Raw genomic sequence first — 18,059 nt, forward strand, 5'->3', positions numbered from 1 at the left:
CCAATTTGGCCTTGGCGAGGGCGGAAGTGTGAGCCGGTGCGTTGTCATGATGGAAGAGCACTTTTTTCATGGCCAAATGGGGCCGTATTTTCTGCAATTCGGCGGCGAATCGGCCCAATAATTCGACATAGTACAGCCCTGTGACCTTTTTGCCCCTCTCCAGGTAGTTGATGTAGATCTCACCTTGTGAACTCCAAAAAACGGTGGCCATCACCTTTCCGGCCGATGCGACAGTGTTAGCCTTCTTCGGAGCAGGTTCGCCGGGTGAAGTCCATTGTTTCGACTGTTCCTTGGTCTCTGGTGTGTACCAGTGGATCCATGTTTCGTCGACGGTCACAAAACGACGCAGAAACTCCTTCGGATTGCTCTTAAACAGCGTCAAACACTGCTCTGAAGTGGTCTCACGGTTGCGTTTGTTGTCCAGAGTGAGCAACCGCGGCACCCATCGCGCCGACAGCTTTCTCATGCCCAAAATTTCATGCAGGATATGACGCACGCGGTCTTTTGACATGCCTACTGTCTCAGCTATCTCGCGTATCTTCAATCGGCGGTATGCCTATGCGAGATCGTGGATTTTTGTCACGTTATCCTCCGTGGTAGTCGTTTTGCTTGGCACCTGGGCGTGGCTCTTCAAAAACCAACGTGCGGCCACGTTAAAACTCGTTAAACCAATTTTTGAAGATCGCCATCAAAGGAGAAGAGTCACCGTACATAGCATCCAAGCGCTCTTTGATTTCGCTGCGCGATTTCCATTCCAAAAACAAGAATCGAATCACAGACCGATATTGCTCTTTCTCCATTTTTCTAAAATCCGATTCCACACGCAGTCAAAACAAAACTACGAGTCCGATTCGGCTGAAATTTCGACAGTAGCCGTCTGTGAATGTACTACACGATAGTAAATTTTTCTTGTGATAGTGACGCCATCGAAAAGGGCGACCATTTGGTTCGCAAATAATATACTTTTATAAAACAATAAAAGTTGTTTTTTAATTAAATAATGCTCCTAAAATATGAGGGCATTTACATGTCGCTGCGCCAAGAAAATTGTTCTGCCAAAAGTTTGGTCGCAAGTTAAACTTAACGAAGAGACGCAAAAAAAGAAACGGACCGCTCGAAATTTGTCTCTGCGAAAGCCGAGTGCAGGCAGATTATAATACAAAGAAAGAGAGGAAACCTCCGAATATCTGCCTAACTTTGTTGCACGACCGTTTTCGTCGGCAGTCTGTAACGCTGCGCCGGCTTCTCTACCGAATTCGACAGAAAAATAGTGTTTTGGGCAAAAAAAAAACAAAAAGTGTTTATGCCTTCTATGTCATGTCACACCAAGCCTACCCCGGAACTGAAGGGCTGTGACTTAAATAATCAAACAAATATTTAAAAAAAAATTTAAAAATATAGACTTGGTGATTTTTTAAATATTTAATTTTTTATGTCATTCTTTATATATTTTATAGTTTAGAATAAAGTTTTAAAAAAAAGTCGGCTGCCATAGTAAGGATCGGATAATTAATGGGAAAATAATTATATCTTCGTTTTGATCAAATATATTCTCTTTTACTCCCTTCGGTATACAACATTTTTTTTATATTTCAAAAGGACGAATTCAGTTTAATAAAAATCGGACTACCATATCATAAGCTGCCTAGAAAGGATCGGAAAATAAACGTCATAATAATACAACGACCGTTATATTTCGTTTTCGCTAAACATATACGGCAATAAATTTAAATTTAAAACATCAGCTTGGCAAAGTTAGTTTTCATTCTTGTTTTTTTTCATTTTTACTTAATTAAAAAAAAATTATAATAGTCGTTTGACTTTATCTTAGGAAATAATGGGGCCAGGATAGTAAGAAGAGTTTGGTTGAACATAGCAGCTATAAATAAAGAGTCAGCGCCATGAAAGTGGTATCATTAAAAAACCTGTTCTTTTGACTATAACTTTTTTCTGCACCACTTTCAAGTCAATTGCAGTTTTCGAAAAATGTTGCAATATTTAAAAATATTTTTTTAACTATTCTATTTCTCTGTAATTGGTATACGGTAAAAAAATGATTTTTTTTTAATAATTTGATTAATTTTTCTGACACCAATATTTAAACCCGTTAATCGTAGAGTAAAAGGGTACACAAGATTCGTCGGAAAGTATATAACAGGTAGAAAAAACCGTTCCGACCCCACAAAGTATTAATATTCCCGATTAGGATAACTAGCCAAGTCCATCTAGCCATGTCCGTATGACGCTGAGATCTTGGAAACTATAAGAGCTAGAATGTTGAGAATATTGGCATGCAGCATCTTGGGCTTCCTGTGCAGGGCAAAGCCGTCTAGCGCCCACATTTATTAATATTTTGTAAAAATTAAACGGGAATTTTTTCTTATTTTCAAGTGCCAAAAATTTTTGAAATCGGATTAGTCATTTAAAAGTTATAACCAAATAATAATCAAAACTTTTCAGTTCAATCGAGATTGCGCACCACATGCAGCTGTTTTCACAATTACGCCACCAAGGGGCGCTTTAGGCTAATTGGCGCTAAGAAGAATATGATAGGTGGCGCTATAGGCTAGGTGCGTTAGTGAAACAAGAAAAGTTGCTTTAAGCATATCTTCATCCCTCTCTTACTCCCTTAAGCTGAGTCGATCTAGCCAGTTTTAAAGCTACCGGAATGAAACCTTCCCAAAAGTCGTATTTTTATAGCATGTAGTATATGAGTCGGAACGAGTCGGATCGGACAACTATATCGTATAGGAATAATCAAAAAACTAATTTTGAAAAAATGTAAAAAAAAGTTTTACTTTTGTGTTTTTGACACATTAACTTCTACTCTTGGGAATAGCATTATTTTAGTATATCAGAATTTCGAAAAAAATTTTAGAAATATCGGACAACTACATTTTACGGCTTCGTATCGCGTAATAAATGGGAAAAAAATAGAAAAATAGTTATAACTGCGTTATTTTTTATCAAACTCACTTCTTTTCCGATAAATAACATTTGTTTAATATTTCAAAATTACGAACAAAATTTCTTCGTTATTTTTGTTGATAGTTATATTTTCGACTCCCGTGTAGAGCATATTTTTTAATTTTAGAATTTTTAATTTAATTGTTAGAATTTCGGACGACTATATCATAGGTCTTAGGTTTGACGCACCAACTTTTATTTTAAATAAAAGGCTATATTTATAATAATGCTTATTCTAATTGTCCAAAAAGCTTTTCTTATCAGAGTTCGAATCTTGTTCGTAAAATAAGTGCTCACAGCTGGTTGATTTGCGAAAAAAATAACTGTGCATTCGAAGATTTCATTCATTTCATTTCTATGGTAATCCCGCGTGTTTTCGGTTGGTCATTGAAATAGACGCACTTTAGATTTCATTGTCTTGCGTAAACAGGTGCAGTTTTTTGTATTGAGAAAATATTAAAAATAACCAAATAAATTGTTTTAGAGCTATATTTAAAGTAAAAATGGGAAAAGCTGGTGTTATGAGCTTATTAGAACGTCAAAAAGTAGACTTTTTTCACTCGCAAGGACTGTCCATTCGAAACATAGCCAAAAAGATAAATCGCAGCTCCAGGACTGTTGATAGATATTTAAAAGATCCAGAGGAATATGGAAAAAACTTCAAAGGAAAAAAATGAGCACTATCTGAACGAGCAGTACGCAAAATTGTTAGAATTGCATCAAATTCGACTAAGATTAAGGAATTAGCCGGAGTAAAAGCAAGCCTTTCAACTGTTCAGCGTACAATCAGAAATGCAGAACATCTAAAGCGTCTAAAGAAAAAACCTCCTCTGAATGCAATACGCAAAGAAAAACAGCTTCGATTCGCGAAAGAATACATGACGTGGAATGTTCAATCTGACACTCGGCTTAATGATTGGCGTTCTGTTGTTTTTACTGATGAAAAACGTTTTAATTTAGATGGCCCTATATTATATTTATTTAAGTCGCCACCACATATTTAAGTCGCCACCACAGCCGAGAAGGTGGAGTAATGGTGTGGGGTGCCATCACGTTTTATGGAACAATTGACTTGATTTGTATCGATCAGAAGATGAACGGCGATCGCTTCAAAAGATTGTTGGAGTCCGTATTTCCAAAATTAAATGATCTCTTTGGACCAATTCCTTGGATTTTTCAACAAGACAATGCTCCTATTCATAACGCTCTGTGGGAAATTCGATTATTTCGAGTCAAAACGTTAATATCATGACCTGGCCACCATATTCTCCAGATCTTAACGTAATTGAAAATGTTTGGGGCTGGCTAACGCAGAAGGTATACGAAGGAGGAAAGCAATTCGAAGATAAGGAAACATTAACTGCAGCTATTAAACGTGCTTGGAGCGAGATTTCGTTGAAATACATAGATTCCCTGTATTATTCTATGAAGGACCGGATATATGAAGTTATTACTAACAAAGGAGGCAGTACTCATTACTGAAATGTTTTTTTTTATTTCTAATAAATCAAATATTAACACCAACTACAAATTTAAGTTAAAAATAAGTTACTTTAAAAAAAAAAAAATATTATGTCTAAGTGCGTCTATTCTATTGACCAAGAAAAATGTGCCTTATTTTAAGTTGGTTGAAGAAAATGTATGAAAACACAACTTATGTTATATTTTTATAATATTTTGAATATTATAATTGAAGTATTATTAAATAACCAAGGTTTTTGCATATTACCTTTTTATCAATAATCATTAAAACAATAAATATAAAACAAATTTGTGTGGAAAACAATGTGCTTCTAACCCAAGACCAGTAGTGTAGGAAGACTATATCACATGAACGGTCGAATTATTAAAGGCAAAATAATTAAAGCTTCGATACTTTTTATACCCTGGCAGAGGGAAATATGATTTCAGTGAGAAGTCTGCAACGCAGTGAAGGAGAAGTTTCCGACCCCATAAAGTATTGTTACGTAGGCATATTAGTGCCCGAGTCCTGACAGGGACTTGGGCCGAGGGAGAGGCGTTTGATGTTTAGGCACCATTTGCCGGCATAAGCTACGTCGTAATCGGGTCGTGGGATCTTGGTAAGCCTCTCTCCTCTCCAACTTAACGAGAATAAATATTTAAAGTGCCTGGAAAATAGTATTAGTCCATAAAGTTCGTCAGTCGTCAGTCCACACTGCCCTACAAGCTTAGCTGTCGCTTGATCGAAATACGATCGGGCTGTGTTTTGGCCATATTCCCTCCCCTTCACACATTCTTGCGCCAATGGATCGTCGCGGGCCGCGCAATACGATCCCCTATTGTCAAGGTTGTCCGTCAAAAGTTATGCCATTGTTATTGACCTACTCCATTTCTCGCGTCAGCGCACCCCCCTTATTAGAGTTCTGGCACACCATGGTTTCGAAATGTTTTTCACATTATACATTAATTAGGTAATATATATCGGCGTCCGCAGTGGATGAGTAATAATAGGCCAATTCATATGGAATTAATTTAATTGACAGTTATTCTGTAAGCGGAGATAGTCGAGTTTACCACCTGTGAAGGTGCACACATCAGAGGTCTCTTGCAATTGTACATACAACAACAAGGCTGATACTCGCCGCTGAAAAGTTTATAGTAGCCAAGTGTTCTTGTAGGATATTGCACGAATATTTATATATGTATGTTTATAAGAAAGGAACCGTGTTCCGACAAACTTACCCCCTCTTTAAATCCTGGGCGATGAGATCTCCACGCTCCGGATCCTGTGCTTTGGGAAAATATTTTTTATTTATTTATTTATATAAAGCTAGCTTAAAGTTAAAAACTATAGGCTAACTAAATTAAGTGCTCTAGCAGCTAAGGCCTTCAGCTTGTCTGAGGTGTGGAATTAACAACATTTTTAATTACATTTAAATTTTAAACTTAATTTGGGCATTTTCAAGGAATGTGATGATTTTCATGATGATGTGATGATTTTCATGATGATGTGATGATTTTCATTTGATGGCGTTAAGTGAATGGAAGGATTCTGATCTGGGTTGAGATAAGGAAGGGCAGTGTATAATGATATGTTGGATGTCTATTGTGGAGTGGTGGCAGAATGGGCTTGAGTTGGGAAGTGCTCTATCCGTGTAATGGGCATTAGTCAGTTTGGTATGACCTAGTCGTAGCCGGTGTAAGAGTATTTGTGTTTTCCTATTGGTGTTTGGGGGTATCTGACAGATGGATTGCGGTGAGGTCTGTAGCATTCGTTTGTACCAACGAGCTACATTGTTGTACATTTCAGTTTGTTTTGATTGTATGTGTTTTTTAAAAAAGTGTGATATGTCGTTAGAGTTGTTTGTGGAGGAGGTAAGGGGGTACTTATGGGCCTCTTTGGCTGCTTTATCGGCGTTTTCGTTCCCTGTTATACCGATGTGGCTGGGGATCCAAATTAATATAATTTTAGGGAAGTGGTTAGAAACGAAGTTTCCAATGTTTGAGGGATAGTAGGAATGGTTATTGGAGTTGCTGAGGGACCTTAGTGCAAAGAGAGAGAGAGAGTCTGAGCAGATAGCATGTTTGCCTGGTATTTTTAGCGCAATTTTGACAGCTTCATGGATGGCTATTAGCTCGCTAGAGAAAACGGATGAGTAGTGGGGAAGGAGTCCTGTTGTGATTGCATTGGTTTCGCTGGTTACACTATAGCTAATTATACCGTTGGCCATAGAGCCGTCGGTGTAAAGAAATTGGTGGTTGGGCAGTGTTCTTTAGAGATTGAAAGAGTTGTTTAAACATTGTGGGAGATGTGCTGGTTTTGTTGCAGTTGGATAGTGTTGTGTTTGTAGCTTTGTTAATAATTTCCATGACATATTTTTTATTGTAGTTGTTTTTGATTGGTGCAAAGGGAAGGTGAAGTTGCTTACAAACGTTAATTATTCTGTCTATTGTACTGGGATATTTGAATTTCTTTTTGGAGGTTTTAGTAAGTTTTTCAAGGGGGGTGTCAAAAGAGTGTATAAATTTTTTTGAAAGTTTGCCTGTTAAAAGTTTTGTTCTGTGTTTTATTGTGCTTATATTGGCTATAAGTAAGTTGTTAGTTGGTGTTGTCCTAAATGCACCTAGCGCCGATCTGATTGCTGAGTTTAGGGAAGTTTTAATACGGTTAATTAGGTGTTTGGGAGCGTTTCCATAAATGGGCAGACAATAATCTATTTTTGATATGAGGATGGATTTTACAATATGGATTAGCGAGGAAGTGTTGGTATTGTATTTTAGAGAGGAAAGGTGTTTAATAATGTTCAGGGGCTTGCATAGTTTGGTTTTTAATGTGTTTATGTGGGTGGACCAGTTGTATCTATTGTTTAGCGTGAGACCTAGGATTGTTGTGTTGTTAGCTTCTGGGATATTATTTATTTATTTATTTATTTATTTCATTTCGCCAACGGAATTCCTTTACTGGCTACTTGAACATTTCAACAACTTATCTTACGTACTTAAATTTACAAAATAATGAGAAGTAGTCCAATTGCTAATCGATTGGAAGTGCGTTAGACTCATATAAGGCCCTATAGAGGGGCTCGTTTTTGGAATAATTTGTCCGCCGCAGCTTGAGGAAAAAGGGATCAAAATTCCGAAGTTTCCTAGACGGGGCGTGAAAACCAACTTTTGAGAGCAGTTCTGGACAGTCGATACTACCATCCACCAAATCAGAGATGAAGCGAATGGCGAGGATACTTATACGATGCTCAAGGGATGGTAGGTGAACAAGCCTACATTGCTGGTGGTATGAAGGGGTAGGGTCTAAAAACCTTAGCGGCAACAACGCGAATTTCAAAAACTGTTTCTGTAGACGTTCAATTATGTTTCCATGAGTGGTAGTGAAGGGATTCCAAATAAGAGACGCATATTCTAGTTTAGATCGGACAAATGCAAAGTAAAGCGCAATTCTGGTGTAGGGTATTAACAGTGCCGGTACGGATTTCAGATTTACAATTATGTTTACGGCATATGTGTAGGCTTTGGCATTTTTCGATTGATAGGGAGGCTCCAGAGTCGGAACACCAATGTCCTATTTCCTGGAAGAGGGAAGAGAGGTCGACAATCGGGTTTTTTCTTCTGTTGTGTTCAATAATTATGTGGAAGTCGTCGGCGTAAGCAGTGAATTTGGTTTGTCTTGGTACGGCTATTATTTTTGTTAGGGAATTGTAGGAAATTAGGAAAAGGATCACTGAAATGGATGAACCTTGTGGGGTGCCATTGTCGAGAGGAAAACTGTTAGATAGGTTTCTGCCGTTTTTGATAATAATTTTCCTATTTTTCATGAAGTTTATGATTCGGGATCCTAGCTGCCATTCTTGGAGTTGTTGAATTATTAAGTGGACACCTAATTTGTCGAAAGCCTTGGAAAAATCCAACCAGATGATAGAGAGATGGCGCTTTAAGGATAGTTATCTAGTTGCTAGGTGGTCTAGAACTGATTTACCGTTTTTTAATCCGAACTGGTTGTTGTGAATGAGTTTGTTCGTTAGAGCAAACCACCACAACCTTTTCGCGATAATTTTGTCCAATATTTTGGATATGCATGGGTTTAAGGATATAGGTCTGTAGGATTTAAGTTCAATTTGCGGTTTTTGGGGTTTAAGGATAGGTAGGACGAGACTAACTTTGTATGCTTGCGGTATGTGTGTATTTAGAATATTACTAAAATAATTGAGTGGAATAGGAGATGCGGTCCATAATAGGGGTGGACTCGGAATGTAATTTGTTGAAATATTTAAAAGGAGTTTGTTAGTTCTAAAGGAATCAGAGAAGTTAGTGTCCTTGGCTTCTTGCGACCAGAGTTCCCCGAAGGTGTTGGGTATTTCTGAGGGGCAAGTGTAGGTGTCTTGTGTAAGGGGGTTGTATATAGCATGTATATGTTTTGTTGGGTGAAGGCCGCATAATCGTTTTAGGTTGGCCCACATTCTCGAGGGGTCGGAGTTAGGGTTGATATCGGAAGTAAAATTGTATAATGCTGTTCTTTTTGCTTCTTTAATAGCTCTTCTAAATTTAGCCTTTGCTTTTTTAAATTCTAAAATGTTTCTTGTGTTTATGTTTCGTGTTAGAAGTTTAAATTGATTGTTTTTTGTGTTTTATAGCAATGTAAGTTCCACATTCCACCATGGGACTGTGTGTTTAAGGGAAAAGGTTTTGTTTTGTGGAATAGCTAAATGGGCAGACTGTATAAGTGTCTTTTTAATTTGTGCAGCTTCTTTATTAACGTTGCTGTTTCAAGGTTGTGTAGAGGAGCTGAGTTGCGTAATGATGTTGGAAAATAATGTCAAGTCTGCTTTGTTCAGGTTAAAGGATGCACTATGGGAAATTCGACCACTTTTTCTGGCCAAAATTAATAACTCAAGAATTTGGATACTGTTTCTTGCATCATGTTAAGTTAGCTAATATCTAATAAAAATATAAAAATAGAGGGCGTGGCACCGCCCCTTTCTTTTTGGAGAAAATTAAATTTCTCCAGATTTAAAGAGTACTACAAAAACAAGTAGCAAACGATTTTACAACAGTAAGATATTACTGTTTGTTTATGTATTAAAAATCTAGCAAACGCGGCGAACTCCGTTTCGCCACCAGATGGCTTCGGTTTATATAACATTTCGTTTGGTGATCAAAAGATGAAGACACATTTTTTTATGTTTTATATCTGAAAAGGAAACATTTTATTTCATTTCACAACAGTAATGAATTTATTTCGATTACAAAAATGAGGTGTTATTTAGTTGAACTTCTCTAAGTAAATGAAACTGACAGTACCAATCTAGACTTCAAAGGGTAAAGACGTGGTATAGGCAAATCCACGCAAGTGTAATCTGCAACTATTACCTACCAATTTTGTCAAAACAAATAAGACCATAAAGAGATCTCGCCAACTAAAGCAAAAACAATTACTGCATCTGAACGGTTACAAAAGTGCAAGTGCATTGTGCAGCAGACCAACAACAACAACCATGACACTACCACCAGACATAAACCAAACCACACCGCGAAAAAAAACTCCTCACCAAACACCCTTATTCATCGTCATTAGAAGAAAAGACATGCATCCTTTGAAAAAGTTAGTCCGTTCATCATCAAAAAAGTTATTGACTATACATGCTGCGGGGAAGTAAAGTCAGTTTCAAAAACCAAAGCGGGTACTCTTCTTGTCAAAACCAAAGACCTACTCCAAGCTCAATGGGTAATGAAACTCACCAAATTCCACGACTTTGAAGTTGAAACATCTGAACACAAAACACTCAAAAGGAGTCATCTATTCCAATGACCTCCGATACATAAGCAAGGAAGACATTCTCAATGAACTCAAGGCGCAAAACGTTACCGAAGTAGATAAAATACTCAGAAAGAAAGATAATAATCTTGAAGAAACCGGACTCATCATTCTCACCTTCGCCACCACCACATTACCCGAAACCATAAATATTGGATATGAAAATTCGAGCACACATTCCTCGACCTGTTAAATGCAGAAACTGCCAAAAATTTAATCACCCCACCAAAGCCTGCGATAACGAGAAAACTTGAACTAACTGTTCTGAAGTTTACTTCCCCGACGACGAAGACTGCACCAAGCCTAAATTCTACATCAACTGCAAACACCTCGACAACCCTCATCATAGCCCATTGGACAACAAGTGCCCAACATTTATTAAACAAAAAGAAATAATGGCTATTAAAACAATAGAAAATGTTGACTTCAAAAGCGCATTAAAAATCTACATTTAACGTCACTTCCACAAGTCCACTCCCTACTCCCAAGTTGCATCACAAGCCCCTTCAAATTCAATCGCCCCAGTTGTGGATAAATCGGATACTCGTGAGATCACTACCTACGACGACATCATGGAACCTACCCCACAAACTCCAAGCGAGGACGACATCGAAATGGATACAACAGAATCTACGACGACGAAGACATAATGGCTATTAAAACAACAGAAAATGTTGACTTCAAAAGCGCATTAAAAATCTACATTCAACGTCACTTCCACAAGTCCACTCCTTACTCCCAAGTTGCATCACAAGCCCCTTCAAATTCTATTGCCCCAGTTCTGGATAAATCGGATACTCGTGAGATCACGACCTACGACGACATCATGGAACCTACCCCACAAACTCCAAACGAGGACGACATCGAAATGGATACAACAGAATCTAACAGAACCAGTAAAAACACTACAATCTCAGACCGCACTTTCAGAAGCTACAGCAAAGAAAAAACCAACCCTCTGACTATACCCCTCAAGGCTAAAAGCAAAGCAGACAAATCGAAAACAGTAAATACAAACCAAATAAAACACTCGAAGTAACCCAAACAATACCGCAAAAAAACGTTATTAATTAATCACTCAAAACCCAATATGTACATCAATCCCGCTCGCCTTTTCTTTTCGTATTAGTTCACTTAATTTTATTTGTCGTGTTTAATCGTTCCTGGGTTTCACTGCGCCGATTACACTGATTCACTAACCTTACTTCCTACCGACCGGGCTTTCTTTTCTCCGCGTGTTTTCTTGCCTTTTCTTTTCCGCGTGCGCAACCGTACACCTTCCGATACCAGAGACGAGAGAGACCGGAAACCGCCGTGTGCCCATTTCATCCTTCTTTTCTTTGCCTTGCCAGATCGGTTTGGTATTTTCTCTATTTTCCAGTATTTTTCCCTATGGTTGTCACCTCGGGCGGATGGTGCGGAACCAAACTTGACCTATTTTGGTTTTGCATCCCAAAAATCCATATGTTCGCTTTCCACTTACTAAATCATAATCCTTCATTTCATATAACTTACGTACTAATAATAACAATGGCAAACTTAGTTAACTATTACTTATATCTATATATTGTGACGGTCTAGCCGTCGGGCAGGATCGTCACCCCCCCACAACGTCGCGTCCCAATCCAATGCGGGGGGCGGCGGTGGTGACGAAGGTTCATCTATATAAGGACCTTCAGCGGGTATCCAGGGTGTCTTAAGCACGACCTACTTGACCTCGATGCGCATCACCGCGACGTGTCCTTCCCAGCGGCTGACTTGTTCTTCGTACCTCGGGTAACCGCCTCGAGGATCTCGCCTAGTCCACGGCTGCTCGTCGTCTTCTTGCGGTGGGTGATACCGTGGCCCCTGCGAACGGCGACCCCACAAGTAATCTAAAGACTCGTCGAGTTCGTCGCTGTCGCTCGCGTTGCTGAGATCATCCTCGACGGTATACGTTGTCAAAGGTCGAGCGGGTCGTCGTGTCTCGCCGGGTTTAGGGCTCCACATGCCCGCAAACCGAGGTCCACCCGTAGCCCCAGACTCCTGGTCGTTGGAAGACTCGGCGCCGCCGTTGATTAGTTGGTCCTCTGCGACCTCTCCCTCTTCGTCTTCCGATGCCTCCGACTCTCCTCCACTGTACCCTTCCGCGACCCACTCGTCGCGATCCGAAAGGTCGTGATGAAAAACCTCGGTATCGTCCGAACTATCCGACAACTCGATGACTTCATCCATCTGAAAGCGAAAACTAAACTTATAGATACATGACCCTTATTGTTCAAGCTGCCTACCTATCGGTGCAGTGAAATTTCGACTTAGAATACTTAGATAATAACATTGTGTGTTAGTACAATTCAACTTAGAAATTACCATGCGAACCTCTACCCTGCTTAACCTCTCGTGCCGCCTCCCGGAGCAATCCCGTCGTCTTCTTCCGCGGCTGCATTCCCAAAGTCCTCAGAGTAAAAGGGTTTCAGCTGACTGATGTTGGCAGAGCGTAAACGTCTTTTCCCTGGGCGCTGCAACAGGACCAGGTAAGGGGATATGAACCTCGTTACGGTGTAGGGACCGTCATACTTGGGGGCCAATTTGGCGGCGAAACCTTCGGCCGCCTTCGAGAGAGGATGTTGGCGTAGCCACACCTTGTCACCGAGCTTCGGTCTCCACTCACGGCGTCGAAGGTTGTAATGGCGGGCTTGCTCTTGGGAAGCACGTTGGAGGTTGGATCTGACAATACCGAAGATTCTTCTGAGTTGGAGCGCTTTACCTGCGGGGTCCTTAGATATCACCGCTGATCCAGGGGTGACCTCGTCGTATAACATAGTAGGGAGTCTGGGCTCGCGTCCTTGCGTCAGGAAGGCGGGACTGTATCCCATAGAGTCCGATACACTTGCGTTGATGGCGAGCGCTATTTCCGGTAATAGCTCGTCCCAGGAACTTTGGTCTCCCTCGGTGAGTTGGGCTATCATGGTCTTGACCGTCCGATTCGTCCTCTCGGTAGGGTTCTCCTGTGGACAGTATGGAGCAGTATATTGGATCTCTACCCCTATCGTGTGGAAGTACTCCTTCAAGATGCGGCTGGTAAATTGAGTACCGTTATCCCAGACGAACTTCCGAGGGATGCCGACTCGGCCCAGTATCCGTTCCCGGAATGCCTTCTGAACTTGGGCGGCGGTAGCTTTCCGTAACGGGATCAACTCCACCCATTTAGAAAAGAAATCATGAAATACGAGGAGCATGGTGTTTCCGTGTTTCGACCGGGGTAGTGGGCCGACAAAGTCTGCGCAGAAAACGTCAAACGGTTCGCTTGTCATGCGGGCTAACATTTTGCCTGCCGCTTTCGTCTGGGCGGTTTTGAACTTCTGGCACGACCCGCAGCGCTGGACGTAACGCTTCGCGTCTTTAAACATGCCGGGCCAGAAATACCTCTGAGATAGTCGAGAAACGGTTTTCCGGACGCCCAGATGTCCAGCCGTGGGCGCGTCGTGGCATTCTTGGAGGACTCGGACTCTATTTGAACTAGGGACACACAGTTTCCACGGGAAGTAGTCCTCGTCATCAGCTCTGTGTCCCAAATTCCGGTATAGTTGCCCATTTTCTATCATGTAGTCTGAGAACTTCTCGGGGTATTCTTTTATCTTAACTCGCATACCTTGGATCCATTTACAGGGTGTGTCCACTTCGGCCATCTGTTGCAAGACTTCACAGGGTTGTCGGGATAACGCGTCCGCTACCACGTTCAATTTGCCTCGACGGTACCGCACGTCGAACTGGAACTGTAGCAACTCCAGCGCCCATCTTGCTACCCGACCGGAGGGACTTTCGATGGAGTTCAACCATTTGAGGGCTAGGTGGTCGGTAACCACCTCGAACCGATACCCTTCCAAGTAGGACCGCATTTTTCTGATAGCCCATATGATGGCCAGACACTCTTTCTCCGTCGTCGTGTAATTGCCCTCCGTGGCTGTGAGTCGACGGCTGGTGTACGCGATGACTCTTTCCTGGCCCACGATATCTTGCGACAAGACCGCTCCTAGCCCCACGTCGCTAGCGTCAGTTTGCAACCCAAACGTCTTGTCGAAGTCGGGACATCCTAACACTGGGGCGGTGGTTTACCTTCTTTTTACCTCTTCTAGCGCGTTCTGTTGCTCGGGACCCCATGCCCACTTCCGGCCTTTCTTCAACAGTGCAGTCATTGGTTGTACCACGGTTGCGAAGTTAGGGACGAACCGGCGATACCAAGAGGCCATGCCTAGCTACTGTCGGAGCTCCTTGAGGCATGTAGGGGACTTAAGGTTGGTAATGGCCGTCACTTTCTCCGGGTCGGTCTGGACTCCTTCGGCGCTAATCACGTGACCTAGGTAAACTAACCTCCGCTTGAAGAACGCGCATTTCTTCGGGTTCACCTTCAGGTTCGCCCTCCTACGGAAGACTTCGCCCAGATTGGCCAAATGTTGTTCCTCCGTGGCGCCTATAACGATGATATCGTACAAATAGGCGAAGGCGAACGGCTCCATGTCCGCACCAATCACGCTATCCAAGGCGCGCTGGAAGGTTGCGCTGGCCGAGTGCAGCCCGAAGGGCATGACCTTCCACTGGTATAGGCCTCTGCCCGGAACGGTGAAGGCCGTGAACTGACGGCTATCCTTGGCCATGGGTATTTGCCAATAACCGTGCTTTAAGTCCAACGTCGAAATGTATCGGGCTTGACGTAGTTTTTCCAAGATGTGGTTGAGCCTGGGGACGGGGTACGCGTCGGGCACTGAGTGAGCGTTCAATTGCCTATAATCAACGCACATGCGCCATTCACCCGTCTTCTTTTTGACCAACACTATGGGTGCGCTATGCGGGCTCCGCGAAGGTTCGATGGCGTCTTCTCGGTTCATCCACTTGGGGGTCAATCACGCTCTGCATTGCCGGATTCCTTGGGTAGTACCTTTGTTTCAAGGGTTTATCGTCTCGCATTATAATCCGATGCTCCGCCGCGTGTGATACACCTCGAAGCCCCTTGAAGAGCGTCAACTCTCGGGTGATGAATTCCCGCTGGTCGGGTCTTAGGTCATCCTCTTCCGTTATTGATTCTCCATCCTCTGCTTCTTCGATTTCGTCCGGCCGAAAGTCCTCCACGGCTCTTCCCGGTTCGTCGTACCTCCTGATCTCGTCTCCTCCGTGGTCGTCCTTTCGTTCTCCTGATGGGGACATCTGGCGCATGATCCGGTTGTGCGCGGGGACCTCACTCTGCTCTGTATACATAGTGTCCTTGTCGTCGGATTCCTGCTTTCCTAGAACCGTCGTACTCCTTTCTTCGAGTACTTCCGGGCTCGTATCCTCTGAGGGCATCCGATCGACTTTTCTCGGCCGCAGTCGGGGGTCTTCCGCCGACGGGCTCAATTTTACCTTTAAGGTGGCTTCTCCGCACTGTATTTGTGTTCCCATCGCCGCCAAGAAGTCCATGCCTAATATCATGCGATCCAACATGGTTGGCATCACCAAGAATGGCATCCACACTCGCGTGCCAGCTAATTCCACGCGAGTGCGCCATAGCTTCTTCACTGCCAGGCTTGACCGATCAGCTAACGTTATCGTAGTGATGATCTCTTGCATCTCCTCTGGTCTCGCTACCATACGGACGTACCCTTCGCTCGCAAAGCTCTTCGAAGCTCCCGTATCCACCGTGGCGTCCACCCATCGACCTCCGATCCGCACGATAGCAGTGATCAGGCCGTTGCTTATCCTTAGTGGTGGGTTCCTTGATGTCGGGCTGCGACTTCGCTCGTCTCCGCTGCGCCCGCATCTCGGCGGAGACGTCGTTCGTTTCCCGGGGTATCTCGGCGACAACAATCGACAGTCAATATATTCCTACGACCGCAATCCCAGCAAAAGTTCAGGCGCGCATTAGTACAACCCCGTCTAAAGTGGCCAACTTCTCCGCATCTGCTACAAGCTCGCTGTACGTCGATGTTTGATAGGGGCTGTCTGATCATTTGATGAGTTGCATTCCCTCCTTGAATGGGTACCTCTGGGCTTCGAAAGGGGTTCGGCGTCCGATGAGGGTTGGTCCTGTCCCGGTCTGTAGTCCCCATCCTATGAGTGCCTGCGCGACTCGACGTCAGCTGTCTCACCCTTTCGTATTCCGTCGCCATGCGGGTTTATTGTTCCAGCGTCTCGAACTCGTGGCGTCTTATATACAGACGGTATTTTGGTGCCATATTTTCATAGATCCGATAAAGTTCTTCCTCTTTTTGGTATCCGGCTTGCTGCATCTTGGTCCTTAACTCGACCAAGTACTCCTTAAATGTCTCATTCACTCCCTGGATATGGGCTCGGATCTCGTCCTCTAGTCGCTCGAAGTAACGGGGGGGCAAGAAGAAACCTAAGAACTCAACCCGAAACTCCGCCCACGTAGCTGTCTGTAAGTGGCTCGTGCGGAACGATCGTGCTGCTCTACCTTCGAAAATCTCTGACATAGCGCGGGGTACCTCCTCCTGATTAATTCCATACGTTGCTATTTTCTCCTCCAGTTCGGCGATCAAGGTCAGAGGGTCTGACGCTCCGTCGAACCGTAGATTCCATTTGTGCATTCGCTCGGCTAGCAAATGTCGGGGCAGAGTGATGTGGGTGAGTGGAGCTTCTGACTCGGGCGGTTTCGGCCCGCCGTGGTTTCGGAGGGACGGGACGATGAAATCTCGTGACGTGTCGGGATGGACTCCTCGATGGCTCCCGACATAAACCCTTTATCGTCTCCTAGCCGGTTCGGAGATGCAGCTTTCGAGCTATACTGCTCCTGTAGTTCAGCGAGCCGTTTCCACGCCAAAACCCAATATGTACATCAATGCCGCTAGCCTTTTATTTTCGTATTAGTTCACTTAATTTTATTTGTCGTGTTTAATCGTTCCTCGGTTTCACTGCGCCGATTACACTGATTCACTAACCTTACTTCCTACCTTGCCTTTTCTTTTCCGCGTGCGCAACCGTACACCTTCCGATACCAGAGACGAGAGACCGGAAACCGCCGTGTGCCCATTTCATCCTTCTTTTCTTTGCCTTGCCAGATCGGTTTGGTATTTTCTCTATTTTCTAGTATTTTTCCCTATAGTTGCCACCACGGGCGGATGGTGCGGAACCAAACATGATCTATTTTGGTTTTGCACCCCAAAAATCCATATGTTCGCTTTCCACTTACTAAATCATAATCCTTCATTTCATATAACTTACGTACTAATAATAACAATGGCAAACTTAGTTAACTATTACTTATATCTATATATTGTGACGGTCTAGCCGTCGGGCAGGATCGTCACCCCCCCACAACGTCGCGTCCCAATCCAATGCGGGGGGCGGCGGTGGTGACGAAGGTTCATCTATATAAGGACCTTCAGCGGGTATCCAGGGTGTCTTAAGCACGACCGACTTGACCTCGATGCGCATCACCGCGACGTGTCCTTCCCAGCGGCTGACTTGTTCTTCGTACCTCGGGTAACCGCCTCGAGGATCTCGCCTAGTCCACGGCTGCTCGTCGTCTTCTTGCGGTGGGTGATACCGTGGCCCCTGCGAACGGCGACCCCACAAGTAATCTAAAGACTCGTCGAGTTCGTCGCTGTCGCTCGCGTTGCTGAGATCATCCTCGACGGTATACGTTGTCAAAGGTCGAGCGGGTCGTCGTGTCTCGCCGGGTTTAGGGCTCCACATGCCCGCAAACCGAGGTCCACCCGTAGCCCCAGACTCCTGGTCGTTGGAAGACTCGGCGCCGCCGTTGATTAGTTGGTCCTCTGCGACCTCTCCCTCTTCGTCTTCCGATGCCTCCGACTCTCCTCCACTGTACCCTTCC

The 18,059-nt window shown here is 43.4% G+C and overlaps 1 protein-coding gene across 7 annotated transcripts in view; it reads left to right on the top strand.

The window, feature by feature from the left end:
* Nipped-B (Nipped-B cohesin loading factor) overlaps positions 1-18,059 on the top strand; it is a 303,163-nt gene that overhangs the window by 7,444 nt on the left and 277,660 nt on the right. The gene's annotated exons all lie outside the window — the stretch shown is intronic.

The sequence above is a fragment of the Drosophila suzukii genome, unplaced genomic scaffold, assembly GCF_043229965.1.
Source record: "Drosophila suzukii unplaced genomic scaffold, CBGP_Dsuzu_IsoJpt1.0 scf_7, whole genome shotgun sequence".
In the NCBI taxonomy this organism is placed as follows: Eukaryota; Metazoa; Arthropoda; class Insecta; order Diptera; family Drosophilidae; genus Drosophila; species Drosophila suzukii.